Genomic DNA, 17857 nt, shown 5'->3' with positions numbered 1-17857 from the left:
TACTGCCATGCTGGTGTGGGGACTGGGGATGCATGAGAGGCTGGGAGGAGACACAGGAGAGTTTCATATCTTAATCAATGACACAGACAGTGGGATCAAGTTCACCTTCAGCAAATTTGCAATGATACCAGAGTGGTGTGACTGCCATGCCTGAGGGATGGGGCGTTACCTAGGAATGCAGGGCAGGAGATCAGGTAAGGTATCTGTACAAAAAAGTTTGGGCATATTAGGGCACAGTAATATTAGGCATATTACTGTGTTCAGTAATCCTGAGGAGTTACTGAACACAGGGGGGAACTCAGTAGCCTGTGCCATTGCAGTAGTAAGTTGCAAACCTTTAATGATCTAGGTTCAAATGCAAAAGCTGGAGCTAAACAAGAGAGTGAAGACTTCTTGCTAAGATTTCGAGACCCATGAACTTTTTCCCCTCACTGCCCCTTCTTCCCCTTCAAAGGGTTTTCTTATAGATAATTAGAGGAAATACCAAGAAGGCAATGACAGGTTCAGTGCTTCACTGGAGCTTTCCCTAAATAGCAAAATATTCACTCCAGTCTTGAGGTATAGGAAAACATGTAAAATTTGTCAAAGCAGCCTCCATCTTTAGCCAGATTTGCCTTCTTTTTATTCCTCATGTCTGAAACAATAGGTCACAACAAGGGAGAAACATTGTACTTAATTTCAGGTTTGGAAATGGAATAATCATCAGGTGAAGCAGCATTGTCAAGACACTTATTTTGGCTTAATAGTGGCTTAGATCAGTGACTTTACATCAGTTAGCAGCAGTCTTACATGAAATCTGAGTGCTTCCACAACTTTCTGCAACAATTTAATTATCTGTTTAAAAACGGATTATGATTTCATTGGTGCAAATTTATGTGGGAGAGTAAACCTGGGGGCATTCTGTATCATCAGCAATTGTGTATTTGGAAGATTACCATACACGCTTTTAAAGATACATTGCCTGAGGCTGAAGTCAGTTATACTTGGTTCATTCTTATTCTTGTACCTCATGCTCATCTCACATACTCATTTCCTGTCAGGTCTTGCTTAAACCTAGTTTAATTACAGATAAAGAAGATATTACGGTGATCAAGATGTTAATACTTGGCTCAAGCACTCTGCATTGACAGTAACAAGTCTCTGTAAGAATTTAATACCCTTATAAAACCTGTTTCTACAATTGCTGGGGACATTTTCCATGTACACATTTATTAGATAGGACACACACAGCCACTATTTGTGGAAATAACAAATATTAAAAATCAATGTGGATTACATTATAAATGACAAGTTACTAATCAAGTTAATTATGTCCCTCATCTCCTGTGATGCAGCTTTTATGATTTGTTCCTAATCCTCAGCTTCTGTCACTGTCACACATATACCGACACCATGATCTGTACATTTTCTGTCTTTAAAGGGGAAGGTCCTGTTGTAAAAGGCAATGGCATATGCACCTTCACGTGTAAGCTGCTCGGGCTGACAACATCCAGAGCACAATAATGGCCAGCAAAATGACAGCAGTGTTACTGCCTACTATTTATAAACCTTTCCAGTGTCATGTTCATGGTAAAACCCTTGTTTATTACTATACAGGTGTGCAGCCCTGCCACAGTTCCGTAGAATGCAGACTGAACTCACTTTTCCTAATAAGTCAGATCTAAAGTGATTTCCATTCTTCACCTATTCTTTCTTAAGTAATACTTCACTCCAAGTCAATACCTCCAAGGTATTTACTTGCTTGAGGTTGTAAACCTCAAAAAGCTCTTCTAAACTCCAATCTAAAATCTATAGACCAGGAAAGCAAAAATAATTCTTTATAGGGTGACATATTTTAATCAATTAAGAAGAGTCTTCACAAATTACTTAGCTGAAGATGTATTCTCATTTGCTGGGCTTTTTTTGGTGACAAAAAATGAGAGAAGATTAGTGTTTAGAAACTATTGTTAGCCTTATGAAACAGTTTTAGATTAATGTAGCACAAAATGACACTTTCATTTCCAATGAAAACATTTCAGAAGTGCAATAAAGCAATGAACAGTGGAGTACAGTAATCATTAGTGTCAGGCGCTGAACTTCATCCCTGAAACAAAGTGGCCCAAAGATGTGATTATCTCACAATAATCACTCTATGTGTTTCACCTAGCTGCTTAATGAAGTAATTAAAATTGTGTTAAGGGTGTATTTTGAACATCCAAATTTATCAGAAGCATATGGAACCAATAAAGGAAAAGCATCACATGAAAAGTGTTTGGTAGGATGTTGAGCTGTTGAATCCCATTTGTACAAGTTTAATTAATTGCATGATGTGGACTTGAAACTTCATGGCCATTTTAAAGTCCTATGTGAGATAAGGATCAAAAAAAGGCTGAAGTCTGAAGTTAACATAATACAGAGAAATATAAAGGTACTGATCTTCATTTATCTCTATATCAAAAATTATTTTTCTCTCAGTAAAATTAGGATTAGACACAAGGTTTTTGGTATTAAATATCATCTGGTGGTAAGTATTTAAGAAACAAAATAGAAGAAAATGAGAGGACATTTTGAATGTTTAGACAGGACAGTTTCCCTGATGTTCAGTATCTGGAAACTACAAAATCCTTGGAAAATTGAAGTCTCCATATCACAAAATCAGTCATTAACAACTATTACAAGTCAATCAAGAACTCCTTTCTGCACTATTGGTCAATGACACAGCATACATGAGAGTTTGTAGCAAAATGCCAGACTTGAATGAGCCTTCCAGACTCTAAAGGCAGAGCGACTTCACTTTACAGCACTCCATACTGCTGGTGCTTTATTTCAAAAGCCATGCTTGCAACTGTAGATGGAAATTTTAGACTCCTGCTGAAATTACGTGCGCCTGTCTCTCCTTGTCCCCGGGCCGGAGGCTCCCTGGCTGTCCCGCTCGGCCCAGCGCAGACCCCGAGCGGCCGCCCCGAGGCTGAGCCCAGCCCGGAGTGGGGCGCGGATCGCTGCCGTGGGGAGCGCAGCGGGCACAGAGCACGGGAAACCGAGGCACAGCAACGGGGAAGGACACTTGGCTGAGTCTCCCAGGATTTAATCCCCAGGGGGCCACGGCAAGTGACAAATCCGAACCTGAGGAGGATACTTTTAAAGAGTAGAGGGAACACGGGGAGGACACAGCCTGTGACCAACAGGAGGCATCAGGGGAGGGGTGCAGGGTAAGAGCTCCCCAAGAGAAACCAACACGGGGAGGGAGCAAACCTTACAACCCACTTCTGCTCCAAGGAAGGGATGAGAGACAGGGAACTCTCCAGAACCAAAGCAGTGTGCTACCTTTGACAGACGGGGTGAGACAAGGGAACGAGGGAAGTATACAGGTGGATTGACATGTGGATTGACATTTTGGCAGGGAAAACTGTGGTAAACAGCTCAGGACTGAACCATTAGGGAAGCCAAATAAGGTACATAGACTGAACCATTACAAATTTTTAACAAGGAATATTAAAACCTACTACAGAAGAGCAAATTGTAAAATAACAGACTACCACAATTATGCATTTCTATTCATTCTGTGTTGAACAGTAAAACATGTTTCCATGCTTCCTCTGTGTTTCCAATATGTTCAGCTAACAGGCTGAACTGAGACCAAAAAGCAGAGTCAACACTGAAGACATATATTGTCAGAAATTCTACTGTAATCTTAAGATTCAAGGTTTATACCTTGTAAAATGGTGGAATGAACTGTATCAATTGAGTTGTTCAATTTACCTGGAGCCTCAAAGCCTTTAGAAGTCTGAAGTGTTAAGATACGACCCTCTGACCTTTACTGTATTACAAATAGATCTGATTCTCGAGATCCACATCCATTAAATGCTTGAATGAGTTCAGTATTTATTGTTCTTTCATCTCATTAGAACAGCTAAAAGGTTAGGAAAAGGCATAATGCAAAGAAAGGTCAAGTGGTAATCATGGTGTGAAATGCTGTTACATGTGTAAGTATAATAATTCTTTAGACTTTATGCTCCCTGGAGAGGAAGTTGTTCAAAACTGTTCACCTAAAAAGGTTTATTTTGTGCTAAATATAGCTCAACATCAGTAAATAGGAGAATTAGACTGACCTTTAGCTCCTCTGCATCTACAACAGCCTTTTCTTGGCTCAGTTTCCCAGTCTGAAACCCTATCTTAGCAATCAAAGCTTCAGTATCGTGATTTTTCAGTTGCAGTTCTGTCTCTTGAGTAGCAAGTTTGGATTTTAGATCTTCTACCTACAGGGCAAAAGGTAATGCATTATTCAGAGCATTCTGCATGGTTCTGAGATCCAAAAGCTGAACTGAAAACAAAATTCATGTTTTGTGGGTCTCTAACAAGCAGCACTGTCTTCAATTTTTTAATCTTGTTTTTCCTGCTTGTACCTGACAGAGTTTTGTGGACATAAACAATTTAATAATGGCAGCCTAAGTGCATCCATCACAGATCCCAGAGCTCACCTGAGATGCTCAGATGTCTGTCCTGCTGCTGAGGCTGGGGCTGCAGTCAGGGGTCTCAGTGGTGCAAAAGAGGTGCAGCTGCAGCACGCGGCAAAGGTGCTCATGTAAAGGCAGAAGGATGCCATGAAAAATGCTTGGTATTCACTCTGAGCAGATAATTCCAGCAGAGCTTTGCTGAAAGGTTGAGGCACACTCAGAGACTGCTGAACAAAAACTATCTGGTTTTGTGCTGAAATAAAAACTCATTGCTTGCCAGTTGAGAAACTCATAAAAAAATATCCAGTAGCAATATATTTTCACATATAAAGAAGTTTTTTTCAAATGACTGTGAGTTTGACATGGTTTGGGTTTTTTTTTTTGTTTTTCTGCTAAGCTACCAATAATTTTGTCTGAGAGCTAGTCAAGATATATTTCAACCAGAGAGTTCTTGGTAATCTGATCTGGATAGGGCTGATAAGACAAAGTGGAAGACAAATATTAAATGTTTTAAACTTTAATCACATGGGAGGTCTTGACAGCTCTCCCGATTTGGTGGGGTCCTGAAATGTTACAAAATGGACCGAACTTACCTTTTCAAAATTTGACCATTTGATTTGACAAAGTTGTAACATTGAGTTTTAACAGATGACTGTAGAGATCCCAAATCTCTCCACTCATTTTATTTTTCAATTTTTTTGAGCTGACTTTATGTCTTTTTCTTTAAGCAAAATACTAAACAGTGCTTTATTTGATATTCTTCTGTAAAGCTCCAGAGTGCAGGGCAAAAATGGCTTAATGTTCAAGTGCCTGGCTAGATAGTGCCTGGAGCTGTGGGTCTGTCAGCCAGCACAGCATGCAGCATATGAAATTGTCCAATCACCATTTGGTCCTCATCAAATTAGAAATCAGAGAAACAAGAGCATTTTAATAATTTACTAGCAGAGGCTACTTTATTAAAAACAGAGTTTAAAAACTTGGCCACGCTTTTCTGTTGACCATTTTTTGGAAGGTCTTCAGCTGACAAAATGGGAATAAGCCAGCCAGCTCCCATTATTAACCTCATGCAGCAGCATCACGATGCAATGTTATGCAAAGCCTGCAGCTGAGCATTTCATTTGCATAAAAGCACACAGAATTTTAGTTTTTAATAAAGGAATCACTGGATTATGATTTGTCTTCAGAATTTGCAAAGGGGATTAGGGAACATGTGTGTGGGTGGGATGGGGTAAAAGTTTCCAAGCAATTTCCCCTTCTTTCTGTCTTTGTGGGCTGGTCAGCCACCAATGAACTGTAAGCAGAAGCACTGAGTGGGGCTAAGTGGCACTAGCCTCACAAGCAGGTGACAACAGCTCATCTAAAGGCTTCACACATGTTCCTCCTGCTCTCATTACCCCTCAGCTGGTCACTGGTCACTCACAAAATCCACAAGTATGGAGCTGCCTCTTCTCTCTCCCTGAGTCCAGCTTTTACTTTGGCACTTGCTTCCCTCCCACCATTTCACAGTAGCCCCACTACATTCCTCCTGCCTCCAGACTTTGTCCTTGCTTAAATGGATTGTCCCCTCTTTCCAGAGGTGGCTATAGAGCTCAAAGAGCTTCTATTAAAAAATAAATATATATATACTACAGTTTAAAAAATCAAGTGGTGCCAATGAAACAAAAATGCCACTCCACAACTAATCAGTCTAATGAAGAGGTGATTATGATTTGCAAGATTTGCAATAAAACAAAGATTATTTATAAAGAATGGAAAAAAAGGTTGCGGCTTTCACAGTTTACCTGGAAAACTGCTGCCTTCCTTCTTTCTGAAAAAAGCTTCTGCGTGCCATTTACCAAGTGTTGTGACAGCCTTTTTTTTTTTTTTTTTTTTTTTTTTTTTTTTTTTTGTCTAGGAGGAAATTATAAAGCATTATTTGCTCCAGGAAACTATTTGGAGTGGTGTAATTGTACTGCCTCTTGTTATGATTGTACTTGGCACTCAGGACACTCACACTGGTGTGGGCAGAAGCCATAAAATCCCCATAAACCATGGAGTTCTGGATGAGTGGCTGTACATACTAAAGGAAAAAGAACAAATGGAAACAGGAACAAAGAAATACTTCCAAAATTTAGTATAGCTATATAAGTTAAGTGTGTCCATGTATGTTTCTAAGGATGGTTCATTCACAAAACTCTTCTTCAATCTACACTAAATATAATGCTGTCAGCATGTAAAAAAGCAAAATGAGCCTTCCCCAACTGTTTTGCATATCAATTAATTAATTTTGCACTGGCATTCATCAAGTCTTCATCACCACAGAAGCTCAGTATTTCAACATACTTTATTATTTTTTAATAAACATTCCTAAAAACTAGGAACAGAAATTAAACCAGTTCACCATACTGCTACATGCAGAGTTCATATATTATGGATTTTCTACTTCACCTCTGGAACTCTTGTCGAAGAGAAGTCCTCTGTAGGTTAAAGAAATACAGTAGAGTGGTTAATCACAGTGGTGCTCACACACTTCATATATCATCAAATTCCTGTTTGGAGTGAAGTGCATTTTTTCCATCAACTTCAGTTTGAACAGAACTGGACACCAAAATTTATATTTCCAAAGTTGTACCACCCCTGCTTATCTGTGCTTCCGAAAGATAGACTAACAAATTGTAATAAGGGCAGGATTCAGACCACTGTGGAGTTCTCTCCCTAAAGCTGAGCCTCTAGATACCATAAGATGTCAGAAAATCAGCAATATTTCTGTGCTAAAATTACCTTTTATCAGCTTGAAGGGGTATTAAGCAGAAAAGTAGCATGACTTTATGGAATTCACATTCACTCCCAGTTGTGACAGTGGAGGCTCTTCCCTATGTACCAGCCAAGCATCCAACCACCAGCTATAACTCCAGCTGCAGGCAAATCTCAGCACACTGCAGAAGGGACCCCAGAGCACTATTGTGGCCCTGTGGTGAGTCCCACACAGCACCACGTGGGGTTTCTCTCTGATCACTGAGACCAAAATCCAGCTGGAGGCCGGAAATTTCTCTTCACATACTACATAAAAATCAAAACAGGCCAGGCACATTTAAAACAGCTCCAGATGGTCATTAAGTCATGTGTTTCTGAGGAAAATGAAGAGATAAAATGCCTGTCTTTATTCATCTCTGACAGCAAGAAGAGGGGCTCAGGGTCAAAGTTCAAAGGTCCATTTTCTAAATTTGTTGAAAACTGAACTAGCAAATGCAAGATATCACTCCAGTTCTTTGAATTAGAGTATACTTTCCCAGAATAAACAAGAAATAGGAAATCTCCAGAATTAATTTTTGTTTCAAGCTACCCTATCCACATATACTAACAGAATAAATTCATATACATGTCTAAGCAAGAGTACTGTATACAAAATTAAAAGGGAAATACTAAGAAAACCCATTTAACTCCATCACTGTAACTAACTTTCATTTTGTCCTCTATGACTTCTAGCACGCTTAAACTTTATCATTTGTGGAGTCACATCTCCCTCATTTTAATGATTATTTATTGCATTCTCTACCAGATGAACCCAGTTCAATTAATCAAGGGAAGCCTAAAAATCAATTAATATGTATTAAATGAGCTACACCAACTCTTAGGAAAGTCACACATAATTTACCAAAGCATTGTCAATAATGCTTAGGGAACTTAGGGAAAATTGCTCATGAGTGGCTGTTGATGCAGTCAAATGTTTTAAGCCTACATCATTAATATTACAATCAGGTTGATGCAGAAAGGCTTGCTATTTTTCTCAGTAAGAAAACTCATTATTTTCTTGTGCTTTTGCAGAGCTAGTTTAGAAGAATACTTATTTAACCTATAAGCAGAAAAACAGAAATTAAAGCAAGAACTAAATAAAGAATGATTTGCATTTAGGGAAAGCAGAGGCAAATTGCTTTACAAAAAGGAAAAATCAGAACATCATTAGCGGAAGCAAAGTAGCACAAATTCATCTTTTAAAAAATCATTTGTAAAAGCAAGGCTAGTCAGCAGGAATAGACATTTTGTGCAGATTTGAGCAGCATTTAGCTTTCAACTGAAAAGTGTTTTCACCCTTTTCTCCTTTTTTCATTGTTTGCGACACATACGCACCGTGCAGTAGAGCTCTTCCCAGTGAAAGACAACCTCCTTACACATGATCCTTATGAGAGGTCTCTACTCAGCAGCCCTGAAAAACCCTCTAACAACAGTTTCATTTGTAAATCAGCGAGGGACGGAGCGGGTTCCGGTAGAGCTGGAAGTGGCCCTAGACAACTTGTCTCAATGGGGCAAAATAACTATTGTTATCGAGCTTAACAAAATGGCACAGCATGGGAGACACGCCGAGCCAGAGAGCAGCTGGTTGTAATTCACACTGGTTTTCAGAAAACACTAATCGTTCCCGAACAGACCTCTTTGAGGATTGGTCTTCCCTGCATTTTCAATTTGTCACTTTCTCTTATGATAAGGTCAGCGGTGACAGCACTTCCTGACATTAACAGCTGTGGCTTTTAAAAGGGTCATTGTGGAACTACTAATTGCAGTAATTTCATTAGCATAAATTATTTATTCTGCCATTCATTTATCTCCAGGATTTTTTTTTTTTTTAATACTACATTGTACTTTTCAATATATGCTCATTCAGGGTTGTAGGCAAAGGAAATTATTACTGCTAATTTAGCCTTCTTTATGGGGGAAAAAAAAGCAAACAAAAAAGAGTTGATACAGTAACAAAATCTGATTTAACATCAGTTCACTAGAAAACTTAAAGTAGCTTGAAGCCAAAAATGAAGACTAGGCTGGTACAAATCAAAATCATTCATCAGTGCTGAAGACCAAGCATTAAACCTATATACATTTTAAAAGAAAATACAAGGGTGAAGTAGATTCATTCTTATAGAATCTCTCTACTCTAGGCCTTGGCTGATTGACTTTAAACATAAAAAAAGGACCCCAAGGCAAGTTACAAGTAGTTTTTACAGGAACTTTGCCTACATCCTTCCTCTACATTTTCTCAGGATATAAAATAGTCATTACTATCAAATATATAAATCTTAACTCTTTGCGGTTACGTTGAGCTAGCTGAAACATGCCAAGTAAAGAACAAAAAAGGCCAATATCACTGAAAATTAACACATGTTGCAGGCAATTATCAAAACTGAGAAGAAAAAAGCCAAGTCAATGTTTGCTAGAAGGAAAAGGTAACTGGGAAGTGTGAGTAGGTGGACAGGGGGAGTTTTACAGGCAAGGAGGGAAAGCAAAATATTAATCCAGGTGGCTTCTTTGCCACACTGAACGTTGTAAAGTACTTTAGAGTATGATGAACTAAGAGCATAATGAATTTATCCTTGGCATGCTTAACAATGAGTGCTGTTTGGTGCTAAGCAGCATAAAAGACAGCAACAATAAAATACTCAAAGATCATATAGATGTACACAGTTGTTATTTTCAAAGATGTGAATTAAAGAATCCTGATCCTTTTATTCTGTACTGAGTGATATATGACACCAGATGAAAGCAAGAAAGGCGAGGTGTCTGTCATGCTGAATTTGGACACAGATTATTATCCTTGAAATACTGTATATTGTGTCTTATATCAATTGAGGTATAAAAGCACCTTTGTAAGTTCATGAAGCTCAGTACATGGATTTCAGAACTGCTACATCCTGTTCTTTTCTTGTGCTCTTTTAAAATGAAACTCAGCAATTTCAGTATTGAAACAGAAGAGGGCTCTTTTCCTCTCCTCTCCTCTCCCACAAGAAATCAAAGACATCGCAATTGATTAAATTTCTGGTACTTTCCATTTCCCTTCAATTATCTCTGAACTCACTGTTTCTTGTCCTTAACACACACATTGGCCCATGTCCTTCCAGGTGAGAAGGGTCTTGTAATGCCTGCTTTCAACAGGCACCACGATTAGGAGGGATCACTGTTCTCTCTGTTCAGACACTTCCACACAGGGTAAAAAGCATGTTCACAGCAGCATGCTCAAGCATGTTCTTCATAGATCATACTGACCGTGCAACTCACCATCTCCCCGCTGAGCTCAATCTAAACCACTTCTTTCCCTGTATCTTCCAGAAGAGTAATTGTTTTTTGAAAACAAAGAGATAAAGGTTAAAAAAATGCCAAACTAAATCTCCTGAAACTTCCTTCTAAGTCTCCATAATCACTGGGAGCTTTTTATGGTTTTCCTTCACCATTTAAACTCAGAAATTGTCAATTTTTTATTAAAGCAATATAAATATGATGCCATATTTGTATTGAACTTTTAAGAGAAAAAAATCCATCAGCTTAACTTCAAGATACCATAACTAAAATTACTCTGCAATATTGTTATACAGCATTAAACAAAAAAAATTATCAACTACTATTGCCCATTTTTTTTGAAAGTGTGAAAAAGACAAGTAGGAGCTAAGTGTCAATTATGCCAAAATAATCACTCAGTAGCAGACCTCACATTCCTGACCAATGATAAAGAACAACACGAGCCAGACACAGGTGAGCACTAGCTAGCAAGATTTCTGTGCTAAGAACAAAGGACTTTGCTGAAGTATCTAAAATGGAGCAAGCAAAATGACACATTAGCACACCAGCACTAGAGAGAAGGAAGGGACATCACCCCCTATAAATTTTCAATGCAGATGGAATGGCAGACTCTGAGATTCCCTCTTCTTCAGGGTGGTCTTTTTCCACTCAGCCCCTCTCATTCTTTTGATATCCTAATACATCTTTACAATTGTTCTATTGCCCCTCCCTTTACTAACTTGGTTGTTCTCCCTTGACTTTCCTTTTGCTCCTCCTCAGACCCTTTGTTTTGCACCTCTCCTACCGTACTGACTCAGTTTTGCTTTTTCTTCCTGTCTCCCCTTCTTTCCCCACCCATAACACTGACATAGCTCCTCTGTTATCTCAATGCCTCTGTTCTCAGTACCCTTTCCTCATCACTTAAAAACCTTTGTTTTAAATAGCCTCATCCTATTTTTTTTTTTTTTTTTTCATTCTGCTCTTTGTTTTCTGGTCTTTCTATCGGCTGCACATGACTCATGCACCCAGTACTGCTTTATGTACATTGATGACACAAACCCCTTAATTCCCTGTCAATAAAGTGTCATGTTATTCTGTTAGTTCACATTTATTTCTCTTGCTGGGAAGCAAACAGGAGAGATACTTACCAGGAACAGTTAACACCAATGTGAAATAAGAAACTCATTAACAGTTGCTAACAACAGAGAAATTTTTATTAATTATCTAACAAGAAAAGAATCATTGAGGAACATAAGGCTTAAATTTAAAAAGAATCTCTTTTCTGTATGCAATCATATCTGTTTCTTTCAAAGAAGGAGTTAGCATCACATTAAAATTAATGCAATTGGATATCCCTCCCCAGCTCACCAGACTACAAATAACTATCCTGATGATACTAGAAGTCCGTTAAGATAAAGCAGGAGCAGCTGACGGCACATACAAATGCCAGGTTTATTTGCAAGCATCTCTGCTCCCCCGCAGTCCTACAGGAGGCATCCGTGCGCCGCCGGAGCGCCGCCGGCGCGGCAGCCGGGAGCCCGGAGCGCGGGTCCCGCAGCCCCGCTCCCCGCACGGGCCCGGGCACGGGGAGCGCCCGCCGGCTCCCTGGGAGCAGCACCACACATCCCTTGCCCTCCCCTTCACCTTCATGTCACGACTACTGCTGTGTTTTGTACGCGTCTGAATGGAGGGCAAACACCGCAAATGCAGAGTTGCCTGGAGCAGCGCTCAACTAAAACCCGACGGCACTTCCTTGGGAATTCCTGAACTCCTCAGTCTTACCTGATTAAAACCCCCCAATGCAAATAAATGGTCTCTAATATAACAGCACTCCCAGAATGAAAGTTCTACAATGGCAATCTCTGAAGGAGAGTAAGCATTTTCCAGGTCTACGTGAATAACTCCAGCAGTCTCATTGCCAGCATGGAAGTTGTTGTATGTTGCCCCGTGCTGGGAAGGATATCAGAGGCAGCTTGCTAAAACTCTTAGAAGAATCTGAATATTTTCCTTTCCCCTGAAGAGAAACTCACCAATGCATGTGGTTTGTTTCGCCTTTTTTTTTTTTTTTAAATAAACATGTCACAATCTGCATCAATAGAACAGAATAATTGCCCAGATATTAAAATGCTAAATTCATTTGCCATGTGATGCCGTGGATTGTCTTTCCAGAGGAAACTTCTACCTGTCTAATTTCTGAATAGATGAAGAAGTCTTTAGTCCACTGGACTGGGCACAGCAATATTTCAGCCTTACTTGCTACAGCTATAGTGGATATATTTAACTGCGTTGGAAATGGTTAAACAAACTCTGTATCCACAAGATCCTAAAAAGTCTTGAATGGAAGGATTCTGCAAAGGCAGTGTTATGAATTATGTGCTTCTCTTCCCCTCACTTCTCTGCCTGTGCTAGACAGCTCCTTGAAGTCCCCTGAAGGAATCAGGCAGTGACATACCATTAAAATTCAACTTTTACCAGGGGTGAACTTGATCAACACCAAAAGCACTAAGTATGCAGCAAGAAGTAAAAAGAGCATTGTTTTTTCCCAGCTTATTCAGTTATTGATCTTTTAGTGATCTCCATTGCTTTCTCAGGAAACTGATGAGCTTGAAACTGTACCTCAACCCCCTCAGCTTCCTCAATGAACCTCCTGCTGCTGAAGGGAAGGGCTTCCCATGGCCACTCAGGAAGCCAGTCAATAGCAGGGCAGTTAACTATGGCTGGGAAGTTCCCAGCTCATGCTCACAGCATGGCACTGACGGCACAGGAACACAGGACAATCTGCAGAGAGGAGGGAGGGAACAAGGAGAGAAAAGAATCACAGGGCAAGTTGGGGCCATCAAAGAGAGGCGTGCAATGAACCATGGTCCAGCACCAGCCAGTACACAGCTGAGACTCCAAGCCAAAATTGGCAGCCAATAAACTCTGTCAGCAACCTTGGACAAATAGGTTTTGCTTCTTTTCTCTTGTACAAACATGACATTTTTGCAGCTTCTTTCTGCTCTCTCCATATTGATATTAGTTTCTCAGTTTGACAGCTATAAAGATAAGGCAGGCACAGGGGCTGGCTGGCATGCAGAGAGCCAGAAGGTGCACCTTCAGCTGGTCATGGTGACAGAAACCCTGTAATTGAGTAATTGAGTTTCTAAATCTATTCAAGCCTCTTTATGTGCAAGGCGAGCCCTATAAAAGAGCAGGAAGAAAAGGAGATTTGGATCTTAGCTTGCATGGGAGTTTTAAGGGATCATTCTTAATAAAAGTAGAAAGAGATGTACAAAAGGGTAGGCCAAAATATTCAAGGGAAAATAAAAGTGTGACTGGATCTTAATATCACCAGGTCTACACAAAGCAGCTCACATTTGAGAAGGAAGGGTTTTTCTAGTCCTCAGATGATTCTGTGAACCTACTTACTGCAGTTAGCACATGCTTTGGCCATTGTATATGCTTTAAAGAGCACTTTTTATTGTACAGGGCCTCTCAAACCATATGTCACTGATGTTAATTCCAACAGAAAACATCCAAAAGGTTTCAGAAGGGTTTATAACTTGCCCAACAGCCACAAGGGCCAGGAGAGCCCAGTCAGGCATTCCAGGGAAGTGACACGTTTATTCTTCCTTTAAGCTAATTGGGAATTGACATTCCTAGAAGAGAAAACCGGATAAGGAAGAAGAGCAGAAAATTGAAAGAAAATAAGTAAAAAAAAGAAGCAATGAAAGGAAGAGGCTGACCTAGCTCAATACTTCACTGAGTTTTAAAGCAGTCAGAAGAGATAAAGTGATGAGGAGATAGTAACAATAAGAAATGGTTCAATGGTATCTGGAAAGAAGATAAAATGGAAGATGGAAAAGAATAGCCACTATCTCATAGTTTCTAAAAATACAAATACATATCTGCACTAGAAAACACAAGACAGGAATTTATGCAAATAACCTAGATAGTAGAACCAAGTCAAACAAAGAATACCCAGGCTGCCCAGGAATGTTGGGCTTAAGGTACAGAAGAAATCATCTACTTTGACTGTTTGAAGAGGCAAATGGCAGAAATGCTCATGTAGAATTACAGCCAAGTGGTGAAAATTTTACTGAAACTGTACAAAGACACAGAAAGATCTTGGAATTTACTGCTGATGATAAAGATCAGCACACACAGAAGAAACAATCAAAAAGATACAAGAATAAATGGTCTCTACCACAAAACTCTGAATCAGAGAAGAAGAGAAAATGTAGGGGAAGAATCCGCTAGGTCGTTTCACGACTCTTGAACATTGAGTTTTCTGAATTTGGTTCTTGGTTATATTATGTATCCTTCAGTTAGATGTTTCTCTCCCATGTCACCTCATTTTCTGAAAAAATTCTACACTCAGTTGTAATACCAAGACTCACGGTGAGCAGCGTTGAAACTCAGGGAATCGAATTTTCTCTTCTTTATTCCTCTGGTGGCCACCTTCTCAGACCTGCACACCATCCCTGCTATGGCAGCAGCAGCAATGGAGAGGCTGGAGAGATCTGTCCCTGCTTTGATGTGCTGCTCCAAGTGCTCTTGCTGTAGCAGTAGTGCCAAACTGGATCTATCACAGCTCCAAAGCTGCAAACCATACACAGACTTGCTTGAAGTTTCATCTGCTACACCCTCCTATGCTCCTCACACTGCTCATATTTGGACTTAACTCTCTAAGTACTGGACTGCAAGAAGAGTTCAGATCAAAGTCTTGGGCTGTCTGCAAAAAAAAAAAAAAAAAAAAAAAAAAAAAAAAAAAAAAAAATCAGAATTTAGTGTTTTCTTTAGTCTTATATCCTAAGTAATATTTTAATCTCCTTAAATATTGAAAAATTGTTTGTACTGAATGATTACTGTTTCTATCAATATTACACTGAACTTTAGGGGAAAGGATGCTTTCCCTCTCCCATGTAATTTGTTAGGAGTGATTTAGAATTACTTATATATATAAGGAGCTGCATTAGTTTATATGAACTGCAGACCCCTGAGAAGACAATAGTGGGCTTTTAAGATTGTTTACTTTAAACCTTACTCTAGCATCTAAATTCTAGATTTACTAAGTGATACCCAGAACTCCTCTGTTCTCTCCTGACCCTTGGCAGATTCAAATGGGTAAATACAATTTTACAAGTACAGGTTTACAAAGTAGTAGGTAACAATTGAATTAAACTCTTACAAAGGCTAAGGAGAGAGAAAGTAGATGAATTCTGCAAAACTGGATTCTAGAAACCTTACAGAGAATAAAGAGAAATTATCAAATCCAATAAAAATGAATTAACAGGTAAAATTAATTACTTACACAAAAACTTAATAGTTTATTGTGACAGGATGAAGTGTAGAAGAACAATTTCTTAATCATTTACTAAATTACGTCTTGGAATATCTGGCCCTAGAGCTCAAACTGTGACATACTATTCAAAATTTCCATTATTTTTTCTTAAAACACATAGCTAAGAGATTTTTACTGTGCTGTATTGTTAGGCAGGAAATTCCAGCACAGCCCTGGATATAATATAATACCCTGATTAGATAACTATATATTTGTTAATGGCATTTTGTGAACAAAAATATAGGATACAGCATATACTTGAAAAGGTAATCACAAAAAGAAAGTAACCAGATCCTGACCACAGCATGAACCTTTCTCCTTTAGCTTTAGTGAAGTTTGGTGAATTAACACCAGGCACAGATTTGATATGGCATGTTTTCAGTGTTCATTTGCATTCTCCCCAGTGAATTCCCTATACTACAAAGGACCTTGTGCACTGCTTGCTTTGCACACAGAATAATGAAGATGCCATGTGATCTGCCAGCAAGAGAGCTGTGAAGAAAATTGAGTAATTATTGCTGACTACATTTTGCACAATCTTTGCATAAGCAAGAAGTTCTTATTTTGAAAACATTTATCTTTTGTCTAAGCCATACATCACAGTTTAATTTGACAGAAGGAAAAAACCCAAAGAATAAGAAACTCTCCATGTAAAAAATTGAGAATGTCTTGCAAGACAACCAGGATATCAATATCTCAATGAAGGCATTTCATCTAGAAAAATGTAGTAAGTTCTTGAAGATAGACACATCCCTTTCTTTGAGGATTTTTGAGATTTAAACACATAATGGAGTAATGAAGACTATCATTGTGGAAAAAAGCACCATTATCTTGTGAAATCAGTGTCAACTTCTGTGTAGTATTCACCACTCCCAAGAACACAACCCCGCTGTTTTCTCAGGTGTCCATCTGAGCCTCACACATGTCACTCTCACTACAGATGTGCATCTTGCACTGTATTTTTTTGGCTCAGCCTCCTCCTGCTCATCTCAAATATGCAGGCCCTCTAGGTTCACTAAGTGCTTTGAACAGAGCAAGACAGAAAAGTAAACAGCACCTTGGCACATACTTGGCCACTGGTCTGATGGGGCCCATCCTATCTAACTGTTAGTGCACTCTCATGGTTTTCCCATATGAAACTAAGCAGTGCTGTGGCAGCAATCAAGAGCTGCACAGACCAGGAATTAGTTCTGACCAGCTCTATGCCACCACCACCATTTTGTGAGCAGAGCATGGGAAAAGCTAAGCCATATGGATACTAGCCTTTTCATACTACTAGTCCTCAGGACCACAAAATGCCCTTCATAATTTTATTAATACAGATGTATCCTTAAAAGTCAGCTCTCTGAGTGCTCAAGAAGAGATGGCTGACATCCAAATCAGAAAAGCCTGGAGCTATTCATACAGAAACAGGAACTATGTAAGAGCCTGCCAACAGAAGAAACAGATGTTTTCTGTGCTACAGAACTTAGAAATCCTCAAGAGCTACTCCCCACTGAATCAAACAAAACAAACAACAAAAAAATAAACCCAAAACAAAATCCAAAGCAAATCTGGGGTCAGTATTAGTTTAACATAGAACCATAAACCCTAAAAACATAGTTCTTGTTGGCTGGGATTTAAGCACTCAAGCGGTATTTATGCCCTCAAAGGAGAAACTATGACAGCTGGCCAAAACTGAGCTCTGATGGGGCTTCACAAGTTCCTCTCAGATTCACAGATAAAAATAGATGTTCTGTCAGTAGCAAGACAAACCACAAGGAAAAGGCTAATGTTTCTTAATGAAATAGGATTTGGAAATGAAAGACAATAATTGAAAATTAATCATAAAAATATATACAAGATTGCCTGTGGCAATGCAGGACACCTACTCTGCCTATGTTTGACTTCAATTCTGGTTGAAGCATGAACTTACTGTACTCCTAAATTCCATAGAAAATGGGAGCCAGCTAAGTCCTGATAGGACTATAGAAGAGGAGACCATTCTAAGGATGTGATGACCGAAGTAGTCATGCCAAGTTTGAAGAAAATTGAAGAAATGGCATTCCTCTAAAACTAGAAAATTTAGTTCTTAATGCTG

At 39.2% G+C, this 17857-nt stretch overlaps 1 protein-coding gene across 5 annotated transcripts in view; it reads right to left on the bottom strand.

The window, feature by feature from the left end:
• The window catches only part of DNAH11 (dynein axonemal heavy chain 11), a 137302-nt gene that overhangs the window by 57557 nt on the left and 61888 nt on the right, over window positions 1-17857 (bottom strand). For all 5 annotated transcript variants that reach the window (XM_085567868.1, XM_085567897.1, XM_085567887.1 and 2 more), the window contains one exon: window positions 4089-15168. The gene's annotated coding sequence lies outside the window, so the exon portion shown is untranslated. The remainder of the gene's footprint in view (window positions 1-4088; window positions 15169-17857) is intronic.

The sequence above is a fragment of the Lonchura striata genome, chromosome 2, assembly GCF_050655825.1.
Source record: "Lonchura striata isolate lonStrDom1 chromosome 2, ASM5065582v1, whole genome shotgun sequence".
Classification (NCBI taxonomy): domain Eukaryota; kingdom Metazoa; phylum Chordata; class Aves; order Passeriformes; family Estrildidae; genus Lonchura; species Lonchura striata.
This window is presented reverse-complemented; position numbering and strand designations above follow the sequence as displayed.